Source organism: Anguilla anguilla, chromosome 7 (assembly GCF_013347855.1).
Source record: "Anguilla anguilla isolate fAngAng1 chromosome 7, fAngAng1.pri, whole genome shotgun sequence".
In the NCBI taxonomy this organism is placed as follows: domain Eukaryota; kingdom Metazoa; phylum Chordata; class Actinopteri; order Anguilliformes; family Anguillidae; genus Anguilla; species Anguilla anguilla.
The window spans coordinates 41,037,264-41,063,758 of record NC_049207.1 but is presented as its reverse complement, the minus strand read 5'-3'; the positions used below and the strand labels follow the sequence as shown (position 1 = coordinate 41,063,758).

General features: G+C 39.6%; 1 long non-coding RNA gene across 1 annotated transcript; it reads right to left on the bottom strand.

The window, feature by feature from the left end:
* Window positions 1-296: 296 nt before the first annotated feature.
* LOC118231400 lies at window positions 297-25,581 on the bottom strand. Its single transcript, XR_004766054.1, has 6 exons — window positions 25,490-25,581; window positions 25,336-25,405; window positions 1,166-2,060; window positions 926-980; window positions 795-840; window positions 297-694 (listed from the first exon to the last, which is right to left on the bottom strand). It is a non-coding gene; the product is annotated as an uncharacterized LOC118231400 (long non-coding RNA).
* Window positions 25,582-26,495: the final 914 nt, after the last annotated feature.

The window sequence follows — 26,495 nt, the reverse complement described above, 5'->3', positions numbered from 1 at the left end:
GGTCACATTTTTTTTCCAGTATGTTTTCTTTTTTTCCTTTCTTGTATGTCTAATATTATAGAGCCTCAGTCTGAAAATAAACTAATGGCACATTCAGCAAAATATAATAATAACTAAGTTACAAAGTTGTGTCCATATGAATCACTTTCAGAAAAGAGAATTTTTGGGAGGGTGGGGGGTTTTCAAAGAAATGATTGATGATGGCAATGTATATCCAAAAAGTTAGGGGAAAAGTGTCAAACACATCTTCTTAACATCTGTTCAGCCTTAGGGCAGTAGAAGTAATATAACTCTCATGACATTAAAAAGTGACCAAAGGTCAACAGTTTATTCGGAAAAAGCAACAGGAGAAGGTGGGGAGGGGGTGGGAGGGTAGGCCTATAACCTTGTATTGCTATACAAATATTCAAAGTTTATTTATCATGTCAATGTTAACTATTTTTAAAAGACATATTTTGTTCTCCCTTGCTCCAAGTGAGCCTATTCCATATTTTGTTAGTTCTGAACACCATTACTGACTTTAACCTGTTCTAATTCTGGACACGTCTCCGGGGTACGGACTGGGGGTGAAGGTCAGACGAGGTGACGAACAGCTGCAGTATATCAAAAGCTCTGTAACCCATGTCTCATTTTATCAGAGCCGCAGCAGCTCGCTCGTACAGACATCCACTCTCGCACGGAGTATCCACTGAGTCTATTAAAAAAAAAGAAGAAAAAAAAAAAGATCAACTTTGTGTTCCGCTGTTTGAAAACCTTGGTGATGGGTGAAAACAATGTCAAAGTAATTTTCCTACCTGCTTTGGGACATGAGAAAGTGAAGCCTCTGAGACCTGAACCTTTCTGAAACAGCACAGCAAAATTACAAAATTGTTTTATCATGCTGGATTACATACTGTATATGCTTGTGCTGTAGATGCATACAAACCATGTCTGGGAGCAGGGAGGGGTTTTGAGAAAAGAGGGCCCAGGCACACCAATTTCTATGTTTGTTTTTTGAGAGAGAGAGAGAGAGAGAGAGAGAGAGAGAGAGAGAGAGAAAAGCTACATTTAATCATTTTCAGCCATGGGACCTTGCTACAGCTGGGCAGCCCTGTGGCCAAACATGATTGGGCGGGCTGTCTTGAGAGGCAGTGAAATAGAAGGAGCACCTTCTGAGGACGCTTACTGATAATCTTGAGAACGCGAAGTGCCATTCTCGCCCCACAAGAGTTCAGGGGGACCTCCAGATGGCACATCTTTAAGGACTCAAGAGGTAGAAAGTGCCACAGGAGATGAGAGGGGGCACATCATCACTCTCTACCATTCCGGCTCAAGCTTCTCTGGCAGGTGGGTCGCGGTCTTCAAACTTTACGCATGGAATAGAAAGAGATGGTGAGGAAGCACAAGCCATCAAAGACTAGAGGCAAGGGTGAATGCAGAAGGGCTGGAATTGACCGCTTCGGACTTGTTTGTGGCTAAACAAAAAAATACAGATGGTAAAAAGTAAAAATTCCCTCTGATCTCTTGCCATATGTGAACACCTATCGGGCATCTGACCTGAGAGTGAATTTGCCCACAGCTCCACTTGAAAACCCAAAGACTCCATTCTACTGGCTGTAGAAATTCCCTCTTAGCCATAGACCCATGTGTGTGTAAGGCTTCTGGCTAAAAATAAAAACGCCTTTCCCTACTCCCTTAATGCATCCAAAGGAAGCTGACTACACATTCCCAGAATCCCGCACAGCGTCTGTTGCAGCTCGGAGTCACTTGCATTTCAACTGGGTTCTTTAATCCTGCAAAAGTCCAATTTTGTTGTCATTGAGAGATTTCTAAATGGTCACACAAGCAGATGATGATGCACATAGGGGCTACAGGGAATCTCAAGATCAGATATAAGTGACAAAAATACAAGGCAGAGAAGGCAGATTTGCATGCATTTTTTTACAGTCACCACATAATGCACACATCCATATGAATGCATAGCCAGATCTCTGGTGGCCTCACTGAGTCATTAGTTTCTTCAGCATCTCATTCCTCCCATGGAGTCACAGTAGGTCTGTATTGCTGGGCACATCTGGAACCTTTTTAAAAAAAAAAAAAAAAACTAGAATGAAGTTGGTTTTGAGGCAGAACGATGCACACATTTAGCAAGCATCCTTATCCAGAGCGACCTCCACAGTTTGCATTCAATGAATGTATACAGCTAGATATTTTACTGGAGCAAGTAAAGTACCTTGCTGAAGGGTACAACAGCAGTGCCCCCCCCCCCCCCCCCCCGAGTCCTCAGATCGATTGTACGCAATACTACTGACTCACAGTGGAGTGACATATTCAGCATGTAAGAATACAGCTGTGAAAATCAGTGAAAAGCAGCGGTTTGTGAAAATTGCACTGTCTAACACTATCTTCATCAAGAATCTAACATAATGAAATGACACACACACACACAGCTGTTGAAGTCAGAGCATGAAAAAGGAATATTATTAATATGCAATGTAATTATCCTTTTTTGTGTTAACTTCACAGTTTATACCTTGAAATATTTATACAGAGCCATACACAAGCATACACATATACATGCACACATCCAAATACACAACCACACACAAAGTCGCTGATGCCGCCACCCCCCCCACACCTTTTATTCCCATCCCTAGAAATATAATTATGTCTCCAGATGGTGCAGTATGGTGGAATCCAATCTGAGAAATGTCAGATTTCATGGTAACTTGAAAGGAGCTAATGCAATTCATCATCATTCTGAATTTTTAGATTATAATGTACTTTATCTTTGTTGTCATCTCCTTCACAGGAAAGAACCTTGAAGCAATCTAAGAAAAAAACATTCATTTGTTCCATTTAATACTCAACTTGCAGACCATGATGTCCACGTGTACTTCATTATTCATTAACATATGCCTATGAATTATAATGTGTGTCCTTCCAACAAAAAACACCGTCAATCATTATAAGTAATGGATAGGTGTTGATATTTCAAAGAAATACAACATCAGCTCTCCTACTAATTCAAACATCTGTCACATATTCTATCCTCCCTGCATACGCGTCTGTGTAAATGGGACTATTCATAATGTTTAATAGATGTTTATGCCACATATTTTGTCAAAATACGTTATTGCAAATTAAAGTGTTATTGCACCTATTGAACAATCCATATCTTCAATATGAATGATACATTCAATGCCATCACTACACGGTTGATCATGCATGGCTAGTGTACATGATTTCTGCTGCCTGTCACCAGAATATTCACTGTATATTTGATTACATTTTGCCTAATATTCTGAGATTTAAAGAACAGTGAACCACTATTTAAAATGTGTAAATGGACAATGTGCACTATACAGTGGTAATGCAGCATTTTGCTCATGTCTGCTTTGTTCTGGTACTTTGTTTTTAAGTTGGTATCCACAATACAGTGCTCCTTCTATTCAGACTCACAATTCAAAATATGCTTTCTCCTTCAAAGACTGAGTCAGAAGTCTATGCCACGTATTATGCCATAAAGGATTTTGCTGAATTATTTCAGTCTAATTTCAGAATTCAAGTCCAATTTTGCCATCCACGGCAATGACCCACGATGTGGCCTGTCAGTTAGCAATCAGTATAAATGGGAAGCATGGTGAGGGTTGAAAGTAATTGTGATTAAAATGTAGGAGCAGCTCTTTTAGATACGATAATCAGTGGGATGACTAGGCCTTCCATGCAGGGCAGTTATCAACCAGAGATATCGCTGGTGAACTTTTACTGTGATCGGCACGTTCACACCATAGACAGGGCAAGCCAAAGGTGATTCGCTGGCCATCAGGACCATCAACTATACGGTGCAAATTTGTAAGTATCAGGAGACCGGATGCGACTGAAGAAATTAAACAAATGTAACTGGCAGCAGCATGAAAAGGGCCCTTGATTTGCTGGCAAACAAACAAGAGTTTACCGCCACATTCTTCCGGAGCCCATCTCTGGCCGGATCAACCGTACGATGATCGAACATCGAAGCGTTGACTCCAGACCACACAAGTGCAGGGGATAAATACTGACAGGCAAACACGTTCATCAGAAGAGATGGCAGTAGCCCAGGAGTGGAGAAGACGGTTTAACATCCAGACAGTCCATTACTCAGACTGAGCAACACTGCCAACCGTGTGATGTGCTTGCTCCTGGCAGACGTCCCGAGACCAGAGCAAACCCATATTTTGACAACATGGATTTTTTTTCTCTCTCTTTCCCCACCCCCTTTGGTGGTACCTGAAAGCTATTTTGCCCATCATTCAAACAAATGTGTAGACACCCTCAAAGTGGTTCGATATTTGTGATCGTGATCTGAAAAACAAGAGCAGTTGAAGGATCACGATGTGCAGTTTACAGCACCCAATGTCTTAGAAAGAATATATATGAATAGTCCATATTCACAGTAAATAAATTAATAAATGCATTTAATTGACAGCGACCTTGGTCACCGCTGCTACATGTGCTGCCTTATTTCAGGAATCTGGAGGCGAGCCCAGCATACGTTTGGGTCGCACTCCTTTGCGTTTTGGATGAATTGGTACAGACTGACTGAAGACCCCAGCACAGGCCCTTTTTTAACCCTGGACAAGCAGCAGATTGATGCTCTGCTGCCTGCACTCAAGGTAGAAAGGTCTCCTCGAGATGAATTGCCTGCATCGCGGCATCACGCCCCAGCGGTTCGCTGGCGGACCGCGGCGATACGGGGGCCCAGGTGGGGAAGACGCGGCGCGACCGAACCCCTCCCGGCACAGTTTGCGCTGATTAGGTTCTGCCCTCGTTTTCTGTGAAAATCAATCCTATTGCAGGTAAAACACAAAATGAACAACAGGAAACGGGGGTCTTTCCAGATCTCACTGCAGCAAATGGCCGGAAAAGCAACCAAAACAGTCTCACGGATTCTCATGTTAGGTCACAAACATCACATCTGAAGCATGAGGTAGTGTCCTCTGTTTGATAGCATGTGATTCCAATAAGCTAAGAAGCAATGTGTCTGTCGTTTAAATGAGCATTTATTAGCACACATTCACACATTTAGATGCTGATTTTAAAAATGACTTCAGTGTGTGTGTGTGTGCACACATGTACCTTGCTGTCTGTTAAATAGAAGAAAAAAAAACTTTTTTTTTCAGCTCTGTTTATTTATTTATTTATTTATTCGTCCCCATACCAACGGTAAAAGTATCTTTCAAGAGTTAAGAAAACAAATTCACTTTTTGCCACGGGCATCAATGAACTGGGAATCAAATTATTTATAATGAGCCTTTATACCACTGTAGCTCCTAGACAGCTCAGGGAAATAGCTCAAACCTTCTGAGCCCAGGAGAGCTGAGCTATGTATCCTTTATGCATGTGACTTCTGATTACCCTCATAGCAAGTGTATTAGTGCATAACTCAGCTGCAAAGAATTCCCAGTGGGTGGGTATTTTAGCACACGTGGGGGAATCAGAATTAGGGGCCGATGGTCTTTAGACAATCTGACGTCAGCTAGGAGATCCGCTGCAGAACATCAAAGGACTGCAGAGGTGGCTTCACCTCTGCAGGATGTGTGCCTGTGAAGATGCCATCAGAAACATGGGGGGACGGAGTGTAGCACAGTGGGTAAGGAACTGGGCTTGTAACCGAAAGGTCGCAGGTTCGATTCCCGGGTAAGGACACTGCCGTTGTACCCTTGAGCAAGGTACTTAACCTGCATTGCTTCAGTATATATATCCAGCTGTATAAATGGATACAATGTAAAATGCTATGTAAAAGTTGTGTAAGTCGCTCTGGATAAGAGCGTCTGCTAAATGCCTGTAATGTAATGTAATGTTGAAGATCATGTGATGCAGCCTGTGATAATACTCGCTGTACCTGGAGGCCCATGACGTGCCACAGTGACTGAGGCTTCTCAGCCAGCACCAGGGAAAGGGGAGCGACCCCCACCTGCCCAACCAATCAAGGCTTGTCCGCCACAGGCCAAAGGGAGATCAGACCAATTTTGATGAGCAGACATAACAGCACCACAATTTCCAGTGTTGGAGTCTTTTGGAATATTGCACAATGGCTTCTCTTAAATGTAAAATAAAAATAAACATAAAAAGGTACAATATAAGGTAACTATTTCAACCTGCTGTTGAAACCTATTGCCTACTTCTGCAGCCTTCAGTTAACACTGAAATATTTTACATCCAATGCCATCAGTTGGCTGTTATTGTTTATGTGTAAAATGCTTGGTTTCACAATTCTCCTCAATGGTGAAATGTGCAATCTCTCAAGGTCCATAAAAACACCCAGTGTGTCATCTGTTTCTAGCTTGAAATGGAATGTAAATAGAATTTATGTCATCATTTTACATCTCATTGAAAATCTGAGTATAATAACAATATTTTGCTTCTGCTGTCAGGATAAAGATTGGGGTGAGTAACCAACAATCACATTTTTGTGAAATTTGTTTAATCGAAAACCCCTGGAGTTTGTGTTTTATTTTTTATGTTTTTTTTTTTTTTTAAGATGCATAGTCTGCATTGAGCATTCTATACATCTTTACATTTTTGCAATTTTACAGTCATGCTTTTTAAACTAAAAAGTTATTAAAGTTGTATTTCAATCCCGTATACTCATTTGAAAGTAAATAATGCACATTGCGCTCATTTTAAATGTGAACGTCTGCCCATTGAGCTCCCTCCCAGAATATCATAAAACAAAACTGCAAAGGATGGGGTGGAGAAAGTTAGCGGAGGACGTGTATCGTAGCAAACAAAACCAACGGCAGATTTATTTGCATTTTCAACTTTGTTAAATCCATTGCTGGTCACTTTACTGGCAACAATGTTCTGGTATGCCAGGAACTGGATTGCAAGTTATAGCTGCTCTTAAGGACCATTACCTTAGCTTGTGCGCACCTTACACACTTGAGAATGCATGTCGCGAAACCAATGTGCATTTTCAGCGAGCGCTGTTATCAGGATGAAATAGCGCTGTGCTTTATTGGCTTCTCTCCGTCCCTCATTCTTGTTAATGGCATTCCCCTCTTTCATTCCACTCTCATCCCCTGAAGATGGTATCATTGTAAATAAGCAGGAGCGTGAAAACTTTGAATTGCTCCTTATTAGAGAAGAGCACATCAACACTCTTCTCTCAAGGGGCACGGTGTTATCAGAATGCCAATTCAGTACATGTCAACTACAGTTGCCAATGAGCACTTTAAAATGTTATTTGTAATTTGATACATTACATAAAGCAAAGATACTTGAATCACCTCAACCATTTCAAATAACCTAAAAAAAAAAAAAAAAAAAAAAAAAAAACATTAAATCTGACATTGACATAATTCACATCCTCATTAATTATCTCCAAGAAAAGCATAATATTAACATGCAATTGAGGCCTGTAACATTGTCTCTTGTTTTTTTTTTTTAATTTTCATTTTTTTTTTATCTCCCACGTACATATTGGACATGGTTTGTGATTTCATTCTTCCCTCTAGCAAGTTCATTTTTCTTATTCAATCCCCAATGTAGATCAACATTGACATTAAAATCTATATGATTTATGTTATTAATGATGCATTTCATCAGCTATGTTATATAATATCTTGGGATCTCTCCGTGGCCACTGAGAATGTCTAGGGGATTTTGAGTGGACACCCATCTCAACAGACACAACTGAGAACTGTAGGCCACAGGCTGCATGTCACAGAAGCTTTTGTCAGCTGGTCCATTTTAGAACTCCCAAGAGGCCCCCCGATGCTTTTAACTGGAGCTGCACTGACTTTCATTAGTGTGACATACAACATTACAGCAGAGCAGAAGAATAAAATAAACAAAACGTGAAAGAGGAAAACTGTAAAATCATTAAGCGTATCCATAATATGTTAGGAGCAAATTAAATCTGAATTGTCATTTTGCTATGGGCTGAGCGTGCTCGTCCGCTCTTCTCAACGGTCCTTAAATCAGCAGAGATTAGCTTGAGTTGCATGACGGCTCTCTTCGACTTCCTCCACTCCATTTAAAAACAAATTAGGTGATGTCTCAGGAGAGAGAGAGAACATTCTAGATGCTTTCTTCAAGGCAAAAAGAGACTAATTTATAGCCTCCTGCAGCACACACGAAAAAATGTTATGAGATTAAAAATCTACACTAGTTGTAATTATAAAATCCAGCTAAATAAAAGATGCTATCTTGCATGAATTTTGCTTGGGTATTGGGAAGGACTAATAATATGTTCAAATTTACACAAACTCTTTTCAATTGTACTTTAATGGATTTTTTTAAATTTTATTTTATTTTTACTAAAATATTTATATGCATTTCTGAGGCTATAGAGCCCACAGAGTATTGGGAATGGGGAAACTAACACTTGCATAGTTATTGTTCAAAAATAAGTGCCTTGTGGTCTGAATAAGCACAATGTGGATGGGAACACGGTGTTAGGATATGTGGGTGTCTGTTTTTTTCATCATATCATAACTATGCAAAGCACCAGCTAAACGCCACAGCAGAGACAGGTCAAAGTGAGATCTCAAGAAGAAGTACTCAATAAAGAAACAAGTCTTTCTTCATGCCAAACAGAATAGGAGGATACAGAGGGCATTTATTCATGAATTCCAACATATTAAACGTTTTATGTTAGCGATTTAATGGCATTGTATATGATAAGTTTGTTCTTATTTATAACATAAATAACCTTTAGGCCTTCCATAGATGTGACTGAGCAGAACGGTTCTCACCAGTCATTTTAATTGAGGCAAATATAATGGTAGTTACATCTGTAGTGTTAATGGCTGTGGTGCTGTGAGTATTTCGCGCTCTGAACCAAGCCAACAGGACACTTAGCAGTCCACCACTTATTCTATTCTGAGCCACATTAAAGTGGCACTGTGCCATTTGTCATGGAGCACGCTCTCTCAAAGTCATCTCTTGACAGACTGCAAATGCACCTCAGTACAAGACTGTCAGTGAAGAGCTTGCTCCATCAGTGGTATGCTTCTTCATACCAGATTCAGTTTTTTATCAAGGGCTTTCTGTCAGTTGCTGGATATTTCTTGCAGTGAATTATGTATAATTTATCGCAAATGTTAAACAACTAAAGGGCTACCTTTATAACACTGTGCAAGCTGTCATCATCAAAGACGTGAAATCTACCCATTGAAATAAGCAGCGTGCCCTTGTTAGACGGAAAAAATACAAGTGGCTGCATGGACCAATTATTTATGTTGTGAATAAAGCCTTGAAATGGCTATTAAAAAAAAGTGTGAGCTGATTGCATTGTACTGTAAGTCTGATGTCAGAATGGGTTTCACTCCTGCCATTTCATATTCCCCAGATGCCAGGCAAGATTATGGACGACCTGTTTTTAGTTGTAATTGCTGTGTGCTCGCTGGGTCTTTACTCCTGTTGGTTGCAGTTGTATAGTGTTTATGTTTTTTTTTTTTTTTTTTTAAAGCATTGCCTATAGTGCCTATAAAATGCTCACTCTTTAAAATGTACCATTATAATTATTTAAAGATTGTAATAAAGAAAGCCAAAACACTGTTAAGGAAGACACCAATACTTAAGGCGTTGTCACACACCAGCATGACACCCCTGGGTCGGAGATGCGGCAGTGCCGGGGACCACCGTTGGTTACCGCATGGAGAGAGATAGAGCGCACCCAATCAAACATAAACAACAATAAACTAAAGCAACAAGCTAAAATAACAAAGACAAAGGAAAGCAAAATCGAGCTGCAGCAACTTTTCAGTTCCCCGTGACACATTTGAGCAGGAGTTAATTGTTTCTACGGTCTTGTTAAAAGAAATAACACTGAAATTAAGTCAACTCAAATAAAGAAACTCGCTCTCAGTGTGAGCCCCCGGTCTCAGCCCCAAACTGTGAAGAGCAGCACACCTTTAAGCACTTGGGCTGATTAGCTAACGCAACCCAGGTGCGTGTGCTCCCTCCACCAGCCGGCAGAGCCGAGACCAATCCGCTTCTCCGGCCAACCGAATGCCACAGGTGTATTCTGTCCATATATTTTTCCTTACATGTATGGTTGCCTTATTTTTGAGAACTATCCATTTTGTTTAGAATTCAATACCTCATTTTGGAAGATTTTAGCCTAATTGAAATATTGTGTCAAGAGCACTGAGGTAAAACGATGAAAGCATAAGCATATTTGATTGAATAATAAAGGTTAGCATGCACATCTATCTCGATTACTATGGGCTCTCTTATGCTGTCTCTTATGGTGGTATGACGTGGCTTGAAAATTAGTCCAATGCAAGCAGATTGGCACTCTAGTACAGTAAGTACTAATTATGGCGTGCTGATATGTAGTGTCTGGTGATTGATTGGAGGTATGGTGCAGCTGCTCCATTCCTTACACAGTAGGATAGCACCAAGGTTTCAAACTTGTCATGAGCTGCAGAAGGTGTAGAGATATGAGGTGAGGTGTGATGCTTGGGAAGATTGTACTCAAGTCTTTAGGTTGTTCCAACACTGTTGCAGCCTAGCTGTGCCACCGCTCTGACAGATAATGGAAAAGCGAAGCGATTTCGTTTTGAAACGAGATGAGATGTGGATGACGCCATTTGGCAGCTGTAGCAGAATCTAGATGATGCATGTGAAGAGTTTTGCATAAACAGAAACAATTGAGGAAAAATAGCAAACTCATATTTAAATAAAGCATGTCTTGAAGATGGTCTCAGACTAGGAACTCTTGCCAGTCACCCTTTGTTTACATTGCGGTTTGGGAATTCTGTGCAACTAAATTAAAATTCCACTTAGCTTTACTTTTCCTTTTTACCTCAGGATTAAGTTTACTTCAAACATGGTAATGCCACAACTGCTTATGTTGTGATTTGTACCTAATTTAAATTGCTAGAAATTCTCACCAGAGGGCTAGAGGTCTAGACATCACTGTATAATTAACAACCCATTTGAGAGATGCTACACGCACTGCTAAATTAAGATTGTGCATGCAATTTGCAGGAGTTACTTTAATTGCTGATCTGCTAGTTGTTCCACTTTATCTGAAACTTAGGAAACTACATATTTGATCCAATTTTGACTTAAATGCATATCACCATCACTTTAATAATGTGTAATTTGTGTGTATTCATTTTTTTATTTTATTTATTGTGTACTTATATATATATATGTGTAAAAAAAAAGCATGTAAGAAAATGGCTCATTAAACACGGAACACTGTACAGGAAAAAAAAGGGCCATGAATACATTTTAAAACCAATTTATACATCATTTTACCTCTTTCTTCCAATTTGACATGCTCAAAATTAAATTTGTATGCCAGTCCCATCACTATGATCTCTTCCATCAGTTCTGAAGAGCACAGACAAGCACTTGTTCTACTCCTCTGAAACGTGCTGCTATCGGCCAAAACCTTTTTCACACTGCAGCTCCTTTCTGAATACACAAGTATGACTGTCCATCATGATTATAGTATTATATATTATTTTATTTTTAAAGTGTTTTTTAGCCTTAGGTTGGTAATGGAGTCTAGGTGTAAATATCAAATTATAGGAAACACATTTAAGAAATGTAGTTTTGCTGCCTGCAAAATTTTCAAGCCCACAAATAAATAGCATCTATACTATGGTTGTATAGCAATTATTTATATCGGCTGAAATAGCATCACATGGAAAAATCCCAAGTTGTTTGTTTGTAGACCGAAATGTGTGCATTCTGGTCAACTGGTACTGTTTTGACCTTGTAAAAATACAGGCACTGCATTTAATATGGCAGTCTTCTCTTTCTATCTCTTGATAACAGATGGAAATTATATGAACATAATTATATGTAGGAGTTTCACCAGTAATGGATATTTTAGATATACTCAAAGGTACAACCACAGAATGCAATATCTAAAGTAATACCACAGATCTCCTTTACCTTCAGCAAAAATAAATAAATAAAAGAAAAGAAAATAAAAAATGAAAAATTCAATTAGTTGATGACAATCTTCAGAGAGAAACAATGTACATCTCCCTCTGTAAACAATTGTATCAGAATTGAATTTGGGCCTGTGAACACTGAATATAACAAATTGATTCTCAGAATGTTCCATGTCATAAATAGTTTTAAATGAGATATATTTTTGAAGAGTTCCCTTTCACAACAATAATGTTTACGGTCATTGTCACTATGCGTTTATAAGACATTTTAATTTGTAAATATTTCTGAATGAGTGGGCAATCCAATGTCTTATTGGTAGGGCCACCAGTTTGTCTACCCTTAATTTTTTCAGTCACCTGCCAACTAGAGGTCATGATAACCTGTTTGCCAAGCCACTGCTCAAACAATGATCCCATTTGCACCATCTCAGTAATCTAAGATGATAAAGTAATTGGCGATAATTAAGCAGAGACAATGTTTGACAGTGATGTTTACAGTTGACACTGTTTTTTTTTTTTTTTTTTATATATATATATTAAAAAAAAAAATCTATTAATGATTCATCTTAGTTACTAATCATGGTTTTCAATCAAGTAGAATCATATGTCATAGTGCTGGGCTAAAACAAAAACCTGCTTTACAAAGATGCATTTCTTTTTTTACTGGTACTCACTCCTGGTCCTGGAGAGCCACAAAATCTGCAGTTTTTTTTTTTTTTCCCTTAGGCCCTTCGCAGATGCCGGGGTCCTAAGTTTGAGCTGATACATTCAGAGCTCCTGCAACCAAAAAATGAAAGGAAACAACAGACTCTGGATTCTAGCTCTATTAGTAGACGATATACAACAGCTACACCAAATATGGCATTTCTAAGTGCCAGAATTGTCATGTAGTTCATCCATTAACAAGGATCCCCTTCCTGCAGTCTCATTTCCAACTATACCCACCAAGCATGACACACTGGACAATAGTGTCTGGGAGTTCATAAAATATTCTTTCTCCACTCATAATTAGTATTGTGTCAGATAAAGCCAGAAATAGCCCAAAGGTATGCCGATACAGCGAGCAAAGACACTGCTCACTGTCTTATATATGTAATCTCTCAGTATTTAATTTGAAACAACTTTTTTTTCTACAATTGTCTTGCTTAATTTAAGCCATCTTCCAAGTCTCTGTGATTCTCACAAGTGGAGTTATAGAGCCTTAAATAGAAAATCCCAACAATTGGCAAGGATGGGCCTGATTTGGCATCTGCACGAAGGGGTTAACTTCAGCGACTGATTCAGTCTAAAGAAACCAGGTGACCTGAATTAAGTGTGTAATCAGCCGTTTAACTGATCAATTTCTCTCCTACTCAAATGCTGAGTAACGGCAAACACCAACAGACCCTGTGGTTCTTCAGGACCTAGAGTGAGGACCATGTGTTCAAATAAATGGTTTATGCAGCATTTAAACTGCCATCCATGTTCACTTTCTTTCCTGATTCTCCTCATATTACATCAACTAATTGTTAGTGTATTTTTTATTTTTATTTTTATTTTTTTTAAATAAAGGTGTCAATTAGAAACAAAATTGTATCATTAATCACTTGACTGTGCTATTGGAGTGTCTATGGGGACCCCTTGAGGTAAACCACTGAAATACAAATTTAAATCCCTGCAGGTCACAGTGGGGAGAAACTGGTGTCCCTACTTATTGGGCAGGAGTTAATTTAGCAATAGCAATACATTTGAACTTCATCCCTATATTTTTCTTGCTAATCTTGTGTTGAGATAACTTGAAACTAACTCATGAATGAAAATGGTGCATCTTTAGATGCATAAAGTTCAAGAAAAGACTAAATCCCTTCCTAAAAAAGCCCTTCTCATCCAAGTAATGCACTTGATGTGCAGTTCATCTTCACTGTCCTTCACCTCCAATGCTTCCTCAAAACTGATGACCAAAATCAGCACTATTGCACAAATTCACTGTAAAAGACATTTAAAAGGCAACAAGTATGTGAAGTGTGTAATAGTAATGTGATTTGATAATTAACTACATGAAATGTGACATCTGCTTAATTAAAATGAGACTCTGCTCATGACACATAATTTGATTTGACTGCATGTATATATATCAACACTGCAAGAAGTACAGGAGAGAGAGGTGGATGGGTTGTGAGGTACTGTGCCTGAGGCAAAGGGGAGGGAGAAGCGGAGAGGATGCCTAATGTGGAGGAGGTAGCAGAACGAATTATGCCTGAGGTAGAGAGGTGGGGTGGAAGGATTTGAAGTAGCGTTCATGATGGACATCTACTATCAACAACTCTTTACTGGTACGTCAGTCACAGGAGTATTCATTTGAACATGTGTTTAGTGTATTTTCAAACTGATAGCAAGTTAAGCTTTGCCATGATGTATTAGACCCAAGTGAGGCAAATAAAGATCTTGTCAACCCAGGTACACAACATGCATATATGTACTCTCCATATACTCTTTGAAAACTATTAGTATTCTTATATATAACTGAACCCCAAACTGTGAATTAGTCACCACGTTCATTCATTCACCACAAACATTCCAAACTCAGGTGTGTATTTAGGTGGGGATAAGGGGCCCCACATCCCCACAAATATATATGTTGGGACACTTAAATTGCCCCAACAATAATTTCCTTAAATCCAAAATGTGTATGTTGTGTTTATACATTGTGGCACAGTACTGGGTCTGGCCACTCTGTCACACAAGATAAATATGGTGGATAGTTTGGCGAACCACCTTTTATTGACTCCTTGAAGCACAAAAACAACAAAAGCCACACCACCAAAAACAAAAAGTACAAAAAGTGACTGGGGGTTAAGAAAGAGCACGCTCAGACAGTCGGCATCTTTCCCTGGCCCGAGAACCGGGCCCTTCCAGCACTCAGCCAGGCAATTGGGCAGCAGCTGCATGATTGGCAATTAGTCGCAGCTGCCGGCCTGCCAGTGTGTGCGGTTGACAATGTTCATGGTGCTGCAGGCCTCCCAGAGAGCAATAGCACTGGAGTTGCTGAACAGACAGCAGACCTGTATAAGCAGCAATGGGCACAGAAAAAAACCGCACTACTTTCTCTCCACTGCACAATGACAGTAAGTGTAGATAGGATGCAGTGTTGAAGGCTTTTAGGTTGAAATGTAGCCTTCCCAGTTTTTTTTATAAATTATGTGTGCTCGCCAAGCCTACATATTTAATCTCATAGTTAATTTATACCAGCAATAGACACAAATATGTCACCAGACATGTGAGTTTGGGCCATTTTAAGGTTCCTACTACAAATAGTATAGCAATGCAGAAAACACTAATGTACAGAGCAATGTGTGAATTCAATAAACAGCTACCTTTCACTGCACAAGCCACAAGCACCAAGTTTTTTTAATTATTTTCATCCATCCACGCATCCATTATCTACACCCGCTTATCCTGGTCAGGGTCACGCAGGGTGCTGGAGCCTATCCCAGCGTGCATTGAGCGAGAGGCAGGAATACAACCTGGGCAGGTTGCCAATCTATCACAGGGCACACACACCATTCACTCACACGCTCATACCTACGGCCAATCTAGAGTCTCTAATTACCTACCTGCCTGCATATCTTTGGACTGTGGGAGGAAACCAGAGTACCAGAGGAAACCCACACAGTCACAGGGAGAACATGAAAACTATACACACGAAGGCCCAGGCCAGATATGAACCCAGGACCTTCTTCCTGTGAGGCGCCAATGCAAGTCACCGCACCTCTGTGCCACCCGCTGGTCAGTACATAGTTAAATCCCAAATAATTTTGGGATGCTGGGAGCTGCAGCTTTTTTTATTAACCGTTCGCTCCCACCAAGGGTAGGCTAAATATCTCCCACTGTTGCACAAATTACTGGGAGTCCCAAGGGACACTCAGGAATCCCAGCCCAATGCAGGCCTCTAACTGAAAACATGAGCCTATTCAGTAACCAGTTTGTTAGTCAAGTGATGTTCTCTTTAAAACACATGCTTGCTTGAGCAGCAATATCACCAAAGCACATAAGTAGCACAATGTTTATTGTAGGCAATGTACGAATGGCGATTTTGTTTGCTTGCTTGAACAGCAAGCTCACTAAAGCATACAAATAGCCCATTTCATTCATTTCTGAAATCAGCTAGCGTCCTTTACTGAACCAAATTCCCCTTGCATGTAGGAAATCAAATCAAACCACAAGTGCCAGAGCAGCCCTCTCTCACGACCCACCCATCATGGTATAGGCCACATATGCTCTTTTACATGCGCGTGCGCACATACACACACACGCACACACATACACATACACATGTGGCATCGAGTACATGTGGCATCCATCTGTCATTTATCTAGCAATTTTGCCAGGTGTATGCTAATTCCTATCCTGATGGGTTGAAGCTACGAAGAGTAATGTGAGACCCATATCATTGATTGTGCTGAAATAAGTATGCAACAGAGTATTGGAGATTCAAATAAGCACTGTGTGGAGATTTCAAAACCTACCTAATGTCCGCCCCGCCATGCTTATTCTCAAAACTGATACCCAGCGCCCACAGACAACTCAAATCTTTTCTTGAGATCTGGATGTTTTACAGAATGCCCTAAATTCAACATAACTGCGAATGAAATCAAATCAAGTCAAATTGTATTTATATCACACGTTTCTTGCAGGAAGCCTCACAAAAGCAGTTCAGACACATCAAATTGTATATATACATGTTTGGTATGTGGCATGTGTCAGGGTCATTTTTAAAAAAAAACAATTATTGGAATGACTGAGATTGTCCAGTCATATTTTCCATCATTTGTCATTTATCCATTCAGCTGGCAATGTGACATCATCCGTGCAGACAGCCACCACTCTCCATATCTCACTTTGCAAGCCACTGGCTGAGCTGTGCAGATTGAGCGCTAATGAGTCTGCAAACTGCAGGCACACAACAAAATCCCCAGTGTGAATAACTGGGACGGAATGTGCTCAAAAGTACTCTGTCATAATTGATTTTAAAATGGGTGTTTTGCCATACGCCTGAGCAGTGGCCCCACTACAGAGCAATGCGATGGGGAATTTAAAATAAAACTCTCCCTACCTGTGTGACCCTCCCTCCCCCAACGCCCCAGGCAGGTATGTGACAAGATTGGTAAAAACTGACACGGTGTGTCTCGCTGTATTAAGAACAAGAGCACCAGCTGGATATATCACTTGTGTGCTTCCTTGTGTTTCTTCAGACAACTTTATGAAGCTTGAAATCATGAAACAAAACGAGCAATGTGGGTAAAATGCCCAAACATAAACAATAACCATTGCCCAGATTTAATACCGCAAGGCATCTTTGATTTATTCTATTTCTGAATCTGGGAATCGTGCGGCAGCGTAAAGTGTAACTATAGCAGGGCGATAAAAAGTACAAGTCGAGCGCTGAACGGCAGGGTAATGATGGTTTTGTCTAATCGGGTGTCAGATCCCAGCGACTCTGCTGGAACCTGATGAAAGCCAAAGGGAAGGAACCAGAACAGATCATCCGGAGCCTCGGAGCCTGAGAGTCGGAGATCTGAGCGCTCGGAGACCTTCCGAGGGTGACGCGACAGCCGAAACACGCGATTGCTGTCTTCCACGGGTCGCGGAACACGATGGGTGGCAGCAGCGTGAGCGCCGGAGTGTTTAATCCCCCCCCCCCCCCCCCACTCCCCCCCGCCCCCCACCCCCCCATAAGCACTGACATGCCCCTGACAGAACTGATGGAGGAATCACTGGAGAAGACATCACAGAGCTTTTCTTTCATGGAATCTCTTGTTTAGTTCTGAACAGGCAGCAGAACAGTGGTAAATCTTAAATGCTAAGAGAGCGAATTTCCCTTGAACTCGAACCGCACCAGGGGTGCAGAGAGTCGGTTAGCAGCCTTACCATTTGGTGGCGCTAGATCAACGCGACCATCAGAACTCTGACCCAAGAAACCATTCCTGTCGCTGTGCCAGGATTGTGTGTCACCCGGCAGTGTGGCACCAAACTCTGCGAATGACACTGGCTCATTATTCGGAAAACAATGTCATAGACCTGTTCATCCCAGTTGTTTAACATAGTGGGAACACCTGTGGAGACATCTCACCAATAGTATCTGTAGCAGTACAGCAACTAGCTTTCCCCTTAGAACCCCTTCACAGCTGTGCTGACTAATAATTCAAACCTCTCCACTGTAGTGATTCACCGAACAATCTCTTCCTTTGCCTGTTGACAGTTTGCAGTTGAAATTAACTTTATGAAAGTGTTTCCTGTGGTTATGAGCAAGAATACCTTTGTCATCAACGACAGTTAAAAACTTCCTGTTTGGCAACATTGTGTTGCAGAACAATTCAGTTGTTTTGTCATGAATTTCTGTTATGAAAACTAAAAAATGACTCCTTTCAAACCTACACGCACCTCACACAGAGCACATTTTCTTTAATCTGGGACTTTCAGGGAGTAAATTGCTGTTGAACAGACTCATCTCATTGCTGCCAGTTTGAATGCTGCCTTTCCCCATGTTAGTGAACTTGGTGCTGCGTCTGAGCTGAAATTTGCACAGTGGGTTGTCTTAATGTTGATCTTACATTTTATGAAGCTAAATATTAAAAGTGGTCTCATCCAATGCAGTTTAAATGGAAATGTTGATATACACGTACTATCTCGATCCCTGCTCGTAGCATGCCATGCATTTTTCCAACAGCAATTTATGAATTGTTAGCCTTTACTCACTGTAAGGGCCAACTGCATTACATTACTGCCACTTAGCAGGAGCTCTTATCCATAGCAACTTCATAATTTTAATTGTTGGCATAGCATCCTTTATACAGCTGGATAAACACTGAAGCATTTTGGGTTAAGTACCTCGCCCAAGGGTAAGATAGCAGTGTCCTACCTGGGAATCGAAACCTGTGACCTTTAGGTTAACCATTATTCCACACTGCTGCCAATGATTATAATTTTATTTATTTATTTATGATGTAGCTTTGCAATACTTTAGGCAGCAGATCATGAATAGTTAATTATAGCATATCATTTATCTTGAATTAATGATGGTTCAGGTAGAAATAATCCAGCAAGGAAGATTCATTATTAATTTTAAATGTGTTTATTGCTTAACGAGTGGTAGGAGATAGACCTACTTTCTCAACCCATAATTCAGTAGGTGACACACAAGCCATGTTGCAACATCATAGTCCTTCCAATAATCCATTATTAATAAAACAGAATTGCTTTGATGTCCAGCAAACTATCATAAGCAATGTACGATGCTCAGCTAAACTATGATTAGGAAATGGTCGTGTCTTCAATAAACAAGCCAGAAACGTCTGCTTGCCATTCCTGGTTATAAATTTTAAAAGGCCAAATAAATGGCAATAGACAGCACAGGAATGCAAATGGATATATAATCGAAAGGAAAAAAAAAAAGATACATCATTCCATATAGCAAAAATTGTGAGCGTTACAAAATAGATTACAGGACATGACCAGTGCAATGTGTCTTGGAACACAAAAAAAATCATCATGTAACAGCAGCACCTGTCCCTGCGTGCCATGTCATTGGGAACAGTGACAATTAAACAGATGTTGTCTCTGTCTTCAGACCTCTGCAGTTCTCCAGAACACTGCTGCTCATCTGATCTACAATCTCCCCAGACTCAGCAATGTCGCTCCCCTTCTCATCTCCCTCCACGGGCAACCTGTATCGACTTCCATCAAATTCGAAACCTTGGTGCTGGCCTGTCGGGCAGCTAAAGGGACAGCACTGTTATATCTTCAAAAGATCCCGGCACACCTAGCAGCCCTCTCAATTCTGCTACCTCTGGGTATCTGGCACCCCCCCCCCCCCCCCCCCCCCCCCAGGTGGTGAAAAGAGCTGAACACTGCAGTCAGAACAGCAGATACCTCGCTCATCTTCGAACACAGACTGAAGACGCACCTTTTCAGATTGCACCATGGCTGCCCTGTCCCCCTTTAGATGACATTTATTTTTCTATACCGCGGTGGATAAGAGTGTCTGCTAAGGCCTTGCAATGTAATGTTGTGATTGGATGAAGCAGGCAGATTTTTCTTGAAGTTGATACAGGGCAGTCAGCAGAATTGGTATTTTTTGACAGAGACACAGGAAATTTAAGAAAAAGAAATAATAAAAAGCAGAATAAAAATAAAAATAAAAAACTTTGGTTTTTCAGGGGTCGGAGTCTGGGGTCACGGTAGCTGTTCACATGGGAAACTATAAAATTTTAATGTCCATGTATTGGTGTAGGTATAATCCTTCAAGGTGTAACTTGGCAGACAGCATAACTGCATTCTCAATACTGTTAAACATTTTACCACTTTTCTCAAATGAGAATCTTTCTACAGCTAAAATATAAATGTTTCTTATTTACTGTAAAGCAAGCCCTAAAATATCCATAATTAAAACCCACACAAGGGGATTTCTTCAGCAGGTTTAACATCAACGAAAACTCCTACTACACACCCCATCATTGCTGCAAGGCCTTTAATCCTTGGTCTATCGGATGCTGGCCGACCATATTTTATTTTATTTATTTATTTATTTTAGAATGATCTTGCTGCTTTGAACGGACCAAGACCCAGCTTGTGTGCTGAAATTCTAAGTAATGAGTTATTAAACGACTCCATGCAGGCCTTGTGCTATACAAATTTTGTAAATCAAATGTTTGAAATCATATACAATATACTAAAACATTGATCTAGACTGCAGGGAATTAGAAACATTAAAATATTGGCAATTGTTTTTTTGTTTTTTTTTTCTTCCCATACGTAACTTAGCACAGGAAAGCTCATTCATGAACACAATGGTCAACACCAAGTTATTGACTCAGCCTTTGCAGTATCAGCTATTTATTTCCAGGTATTATCATTCTTAGATGCTACATCTGTCAGTTTCAACCCACTAGGAACAATATGCTCACCCTGGATCGGTTCCATGGAGCCATTAGCAATCGGAAGAGGACTGCACCACAGTTTTATTCCTGAGGCAGATAGGTCAGAACACCCATACTAGCCCATTTTCTTACAGCTCTAGCACTCAATTACTTTCAGATCAAAGTTGACCATCCTACTCATGTTCAGCCACTTCCTCCCTTACATCTCTCCAAACCAACCCTTGTTATAATCGCACAGCCAGAATGCGCAAGAGCAAGTGAAATGAACAGTGAAAACATTACTTTTGCCAAGATGCTTACCTCCCCCCCCCCCTTCTCATCAGTCCAGTGCCCACAGATGGTCTTGTTTATCTGACCTCTGACTGAATGCCTTAACCTTGGCCCTCAAGTGTAAGAAATTCCCAGTTGCTTATGAGGTGTATCTTGCGCTAACAAAGGGGGAAAACAGTGGCGTGTCCGTTCTCTCTTCCCTCAGTGGATACTCCAAGCAAAGCTTTTTTCAACCTGACCTCACATGTCACTCCATTACACTACAAAGGGATCGCTACCACTCCAGAAGGAAAATAAGTGGTTATAATCAATTTAGCAGTGCTGAAAACGTTACAGAGAGAAGAGTGATGTCTATCAGTGTTACAGTGTCATACCTGAGTTTGTTCTATGGTGCTGTTGCAGTTCTTTTCAATGTGCAACCATGTGGCCAACCACAGACAATATGCTGACTCTTTCTTGAATTGATCTTGACATTATCACCATGGCAAAAAAATAATAAAGAAATGTCAGTGAATGTGTATGAAACATAATTACACTGTATACCATGTATTTACTATGTAAAGTGTAATTATACTGTACGCTATAATTGCAGCAAAGCATTTGTTATGAAGTTAGTAAAGCTGCATGTCATCCATTTGTTTCACCTTGCCATTTAAACTGCCATCACTTTCATTCACTCAGTAAAACTGCATGCACATGCTTTCAAGCCACTGACAGGAAAAAGTTATTCATTTTAAATGGGATATTGTTACATTTGTGATACTCTTGTGGAAATGTTGCCAAATAAGTGGTGAAATATAAATGACAGCTGTGTTTCTTCAGTATGTACAGTATAAGAGATGTATTCTGAGGAAAAAAATGTGTTTGTGCATTAGTTGTATGTTAAAACTGTTACATGGAGATGGCATACTCATTTTGTTCACCTATAAGATTACAACAACAAAAAATAATAATAATTGTGAATGACCCACCCACTAGATGTGTTGATTAAGCTTGAAAGTAGGTTGTTGGATGGCTGTGAACTCCTATTGTATTGTACCGTCAACTCCTATTGACAGTTTTAAAGAGAGGGATGATGATAATGATGATGATGATGATGATGATGATGATGATGATAATGATGGTGATTATCAGTTGTAAAAATGGTGCATCAGATATAAATATATTATGAACCTGGGCTCCCAATGCTTTTCCAAATGTGTTGACCACAGATGTATTCTGGTTAATCCAGGTGAAAAGATTTAATTCAATTCCCTGGAACCATCTCCTCAAAAAAAAAAAAAATTTAAAATGTGCACCTCAGAACGTTTTAAGTCACTGCTCCCCATCTTGCACAGCTCATGCTGTCATGCACAAAAGGCTCACAGGTTAAGGCAAGGACACGAAAGCAATGAAGTTTACATTTTGCCGTAGTAGAGTAGTTTTACAAATGCATGAGGGAGCTTCTGAGGTCTTCAAAGATTCAAGAATTAAGAAGTGGCCAGGCTGATTTTTAAGCAAAAAAAGGTGTTTACACCTGCTTGCTTATTTATTCATTTATTTATTTAAGTTTTATTTAGGGAGAGGAACAATCTTTTCCAGAAAATCCACTTTGATTTCTGGTTTGTGCAATATGAAAACCTTACACATGGGAAATATACTATGCAGCATTGTTATTTTTGAACACCATTTGTTAGCAGTCCAGCATATTCTGCCAGATGTGTTGTGATTAAGAACATGCACTTTTCACTCTTTAACTTATGTGAGTAAAATACATTGTTTATTGTAACTGCCACCAATAAATGAATAAATACAAGTGTTGGACATGTCTTTTCTAAACAGACTTTGATGAACAAGGGTGTAAATTAATACTTTCCGTGTGGTACAATTCTACATGTTCTCAGAAAACTTAAGACATTATTTTCAAGATTTACTACATGGCAGATATACTGGCAGTATATCAGAGTACAGTTGAAACAGCTTTTAACTGTAGCTTTCACTTAACTGCTTAAATGATTATGTGTGTTTTGGGACTACATAACCACAGGCATACTATATAGTTTAAGATCCCTATTCATTGTGATGTGTTTTTATTTTTATTTTTTATTATTCTTCGCATTGGGATTAAGGAGATGCTAAGCTCATTTTTAGTTTAGGATTTTAATGCACCTTCAAGAAAAATAATTTCATTATTGTGCCTCGGTGAGTGATGAGTGTAACATTTAAGTATTGTGGCATATTAAGACAAAAACAGTGACGACTTCTTTAGTCTGCCAACAAGAGCACTAAATTCACAGGAAGATTTTACTGAAAGGTAATGTGTGAATCCTGCCTAGAGATTACATCAAGTAATTGCTGTGAAAATGAATGAAAAGAAAAATAATAAAAAAGAAAGATTGCAGTGAGGAAAAGAGACTGATCGCAATTATTGCTTATTGTTTTTAGGCGGGGTGGGTGGGGGTTAGGGGTGTCTGAGCTTCACCTTGCTCCCCAAATTTTAACCCTCAGTATTATTACCTCTGTCCTTTTCTGGCCAAAGAATGGGTATATCACTGCCCGTCCTTTCACTCATGTCAACTCTGTGAATGAAATCTATCTGCAATAAGGGAGACCTCTGCTATTTAAATTAATTCAATTATTTCTGCACATATTATGAAGTAATTGATGTATCAAAGTTATTATATAAAATATAAATATATTAATTAGGCAAATACAAAAGACACACAAACCAAAGCAAAGAGATAATGACCACAATGCCAGCCAGCTATGCCAGCTAGCTAGCTGTTTGCTAGATTTACTAGCTAATTCAAAACACACTCTGAATAAACTGCATTAGTAAATTGGTGTGGACAATTAATTTATAAGACATTTAAGACAATACTATAACAAAAAAAAAAAAAAAAAAGTTTAATCCAGTCTAGATATGTATGGCATGTTCTCTCTTAACCATTAATGTGCTATGTAATGAGTGAATCAAGCATGCTGACACAATCGCAATGCTTAAAAAATAGTATGACACACTGTTGTGGTGTTCAAAATTATAGTACGGTTTTACTTCAGAAAGGGCCAGGGAGACACATTTGAATATTTACTATAATAATTACTTATAACTCCCATAACCTTGTGTTTATACTTCCTTCAGTGGGGTTCAAGTTTTCCCACTCCACTCTCATCACCAGAAATAAATAAATAAATAAGTTAGTAAGTCCAGGTGACATTTCAGTGAAAATTTACACATAATTCATTGATTTACTGTATCTGGAGCACAGTACACATGGTTACATTAGCTCCTTGGTATTTATTAATTTATTTGTCTATAAGAGGAGCTAGAGCCTTTTCTCCCCTCATATACTGTACGGTGACAGTTATTCAACAGAAAAGCCGCTGGCAGCAGGGTGCGTGTGTGTGTGTGTGATGATGATGGCTGTGCCAGATGCACTCGTCCTCATTAACAGTAGAACTGAAGGATGCCGCGGCGACAGCGGGGATCTGCGGTGAAAGACACGTTTTTAACGAGGTGTCTGTGGTCTTGTTCACATGTTATACTCCGAGTTTATGATAGGTTAAAGTGTCACAGAGTTTTAAACCGAGCTGCAAGGCACTGTTGGCATATTATACACTATTTGCATCCGGCTTGGCTTTGAATTGTAATATTTAGTTTTAAATGGACGTTTAAGGCAGTTTTTTTTTTTTTTTTTTGCCAAAAAAAAAAATAAAAATGACAACATAATTGTTCTCTGCTATCTAGTAGCAGGTCTTGAAGAAACTGCATTCATCCGTCTATTTGGAGATCTTTAGTATTGGCTATAGGGAAAAACAAGCTAGTTAGCATGTCTAACTACAGGCTTCTTACACCTTGTTTGCCTCATTTACAATGTGTCATTCCATAGGTTTGTTACTGTTCATCTTGTACATAATCCACATGATTCAGAGTATCGACGCCCCCTGTATGTCATAACCATTTAAAAACCATTTAGGCCATGTGGTTTTTATTTTTATCTTATTTTTTTATTTTTGAAAACCACCACAGACCCTTTTGGTCTTCATCACTGTTTCCAATCAATCAGGCAAAAACTTTTCTCTTAGAAAACATCAAAATTGGTTCCGATCAGCAAGTCACTGTTAACACATCGCAAGGCAATCATCAATTCAGATTCACAAAGACTGTCATCATTAACTGTCAGATTATAAAGCACTGCACCATTGGATGGTCTGGACTTTCCAAATCAATAATTCTGACACTAAGTTGATCCCTGTACCCTAACACTGGAAAAGTTTGTCATTACCTTCATCTTTCATTGTCTGTCGGTCTGCATCCGTGGCAAAATGTTTTGTCCACAGCGGTCGTGATTGTTCCTTTGGGAGACATATTTCACACTTTACTCCTGTTGGAGCTGCTTTGCAGATGGAGTATGGACAGTAATTTCACACTAGACTGACCTTCTAATATTGTGTCGATCACACAGGGGGCACAGCATGGAACCTCTGTCTTGTTTTGTGTGCACAAAGAAAGAAACATAAATGACTGGCAGTTTCTCCCCTGGACTCCTTTCAGTGACTGTGTTAACAGATAAGCACATTGCCTAATTAGTGTCAGTTTGGCTTATTTCAAGAATGTGCTGAGCTTGATGACACCATTTCAAAATAAAATGAGTTACGGTAATAGAGCCACATTTGTGAAATCTTAATCGGTCAGACTGACCTAATTATTCTTGTAAATTAAATACGTATAAATTAAACTGCGTGATTATCAGTTTAAGTGGTCATATAATGAGATCTGATTACGAGACCGGTAATTGTTATAGCTGTGAGGTGCTGCATTTTATGAAACAAAATGGAGGTTCTGTGCTTCTTAATGTCATTGTTACAGCAGACAATTAGAATGAATTGCATTTATTTTTCAGGTTAAAGATAAATGGCAGTGTTTGACTGTTACTTATCCTGCTTTCTGATTCAGCCCAAATGGTGATGAGTGTTTCGCCTGGTAAAGGTATTTGCTGTGTGAGATCCTGACCTTTCTGCTCTAGCCAATATATCACTCAGCAGGGGTGACCTGCTATTCTCAAGTGGTCTGTCGGGGCTCTACTAAATGACCTTGAGAATGCTCCCTCCTCTGGGGTTCAACATAGGCTGATTTACTTCACTTCTTAAGTAAAATTGCAATAAACCTGTTTCAGTCATTAGAATGAAAGAATTAGTTTTCTATTTTTTCAACATACCAAATGCTTGTGTCATTTTATGAAGACTATTTTGCTCATTTTTATCAACTCTACCAAATACGTTTTGAAGAGGATTTTTTTTTTTTTTATGTCAGTAATGTCTTATAATTTATTTGAATGTCATAATGTCCTGGAATGTCATTGTACCCTACATGGATAAAGTACTGTAAATGAGCATGAGTTCAATCATTCAGTTTGGAGTCAGTTTGGACAGGAGTATGGGACAT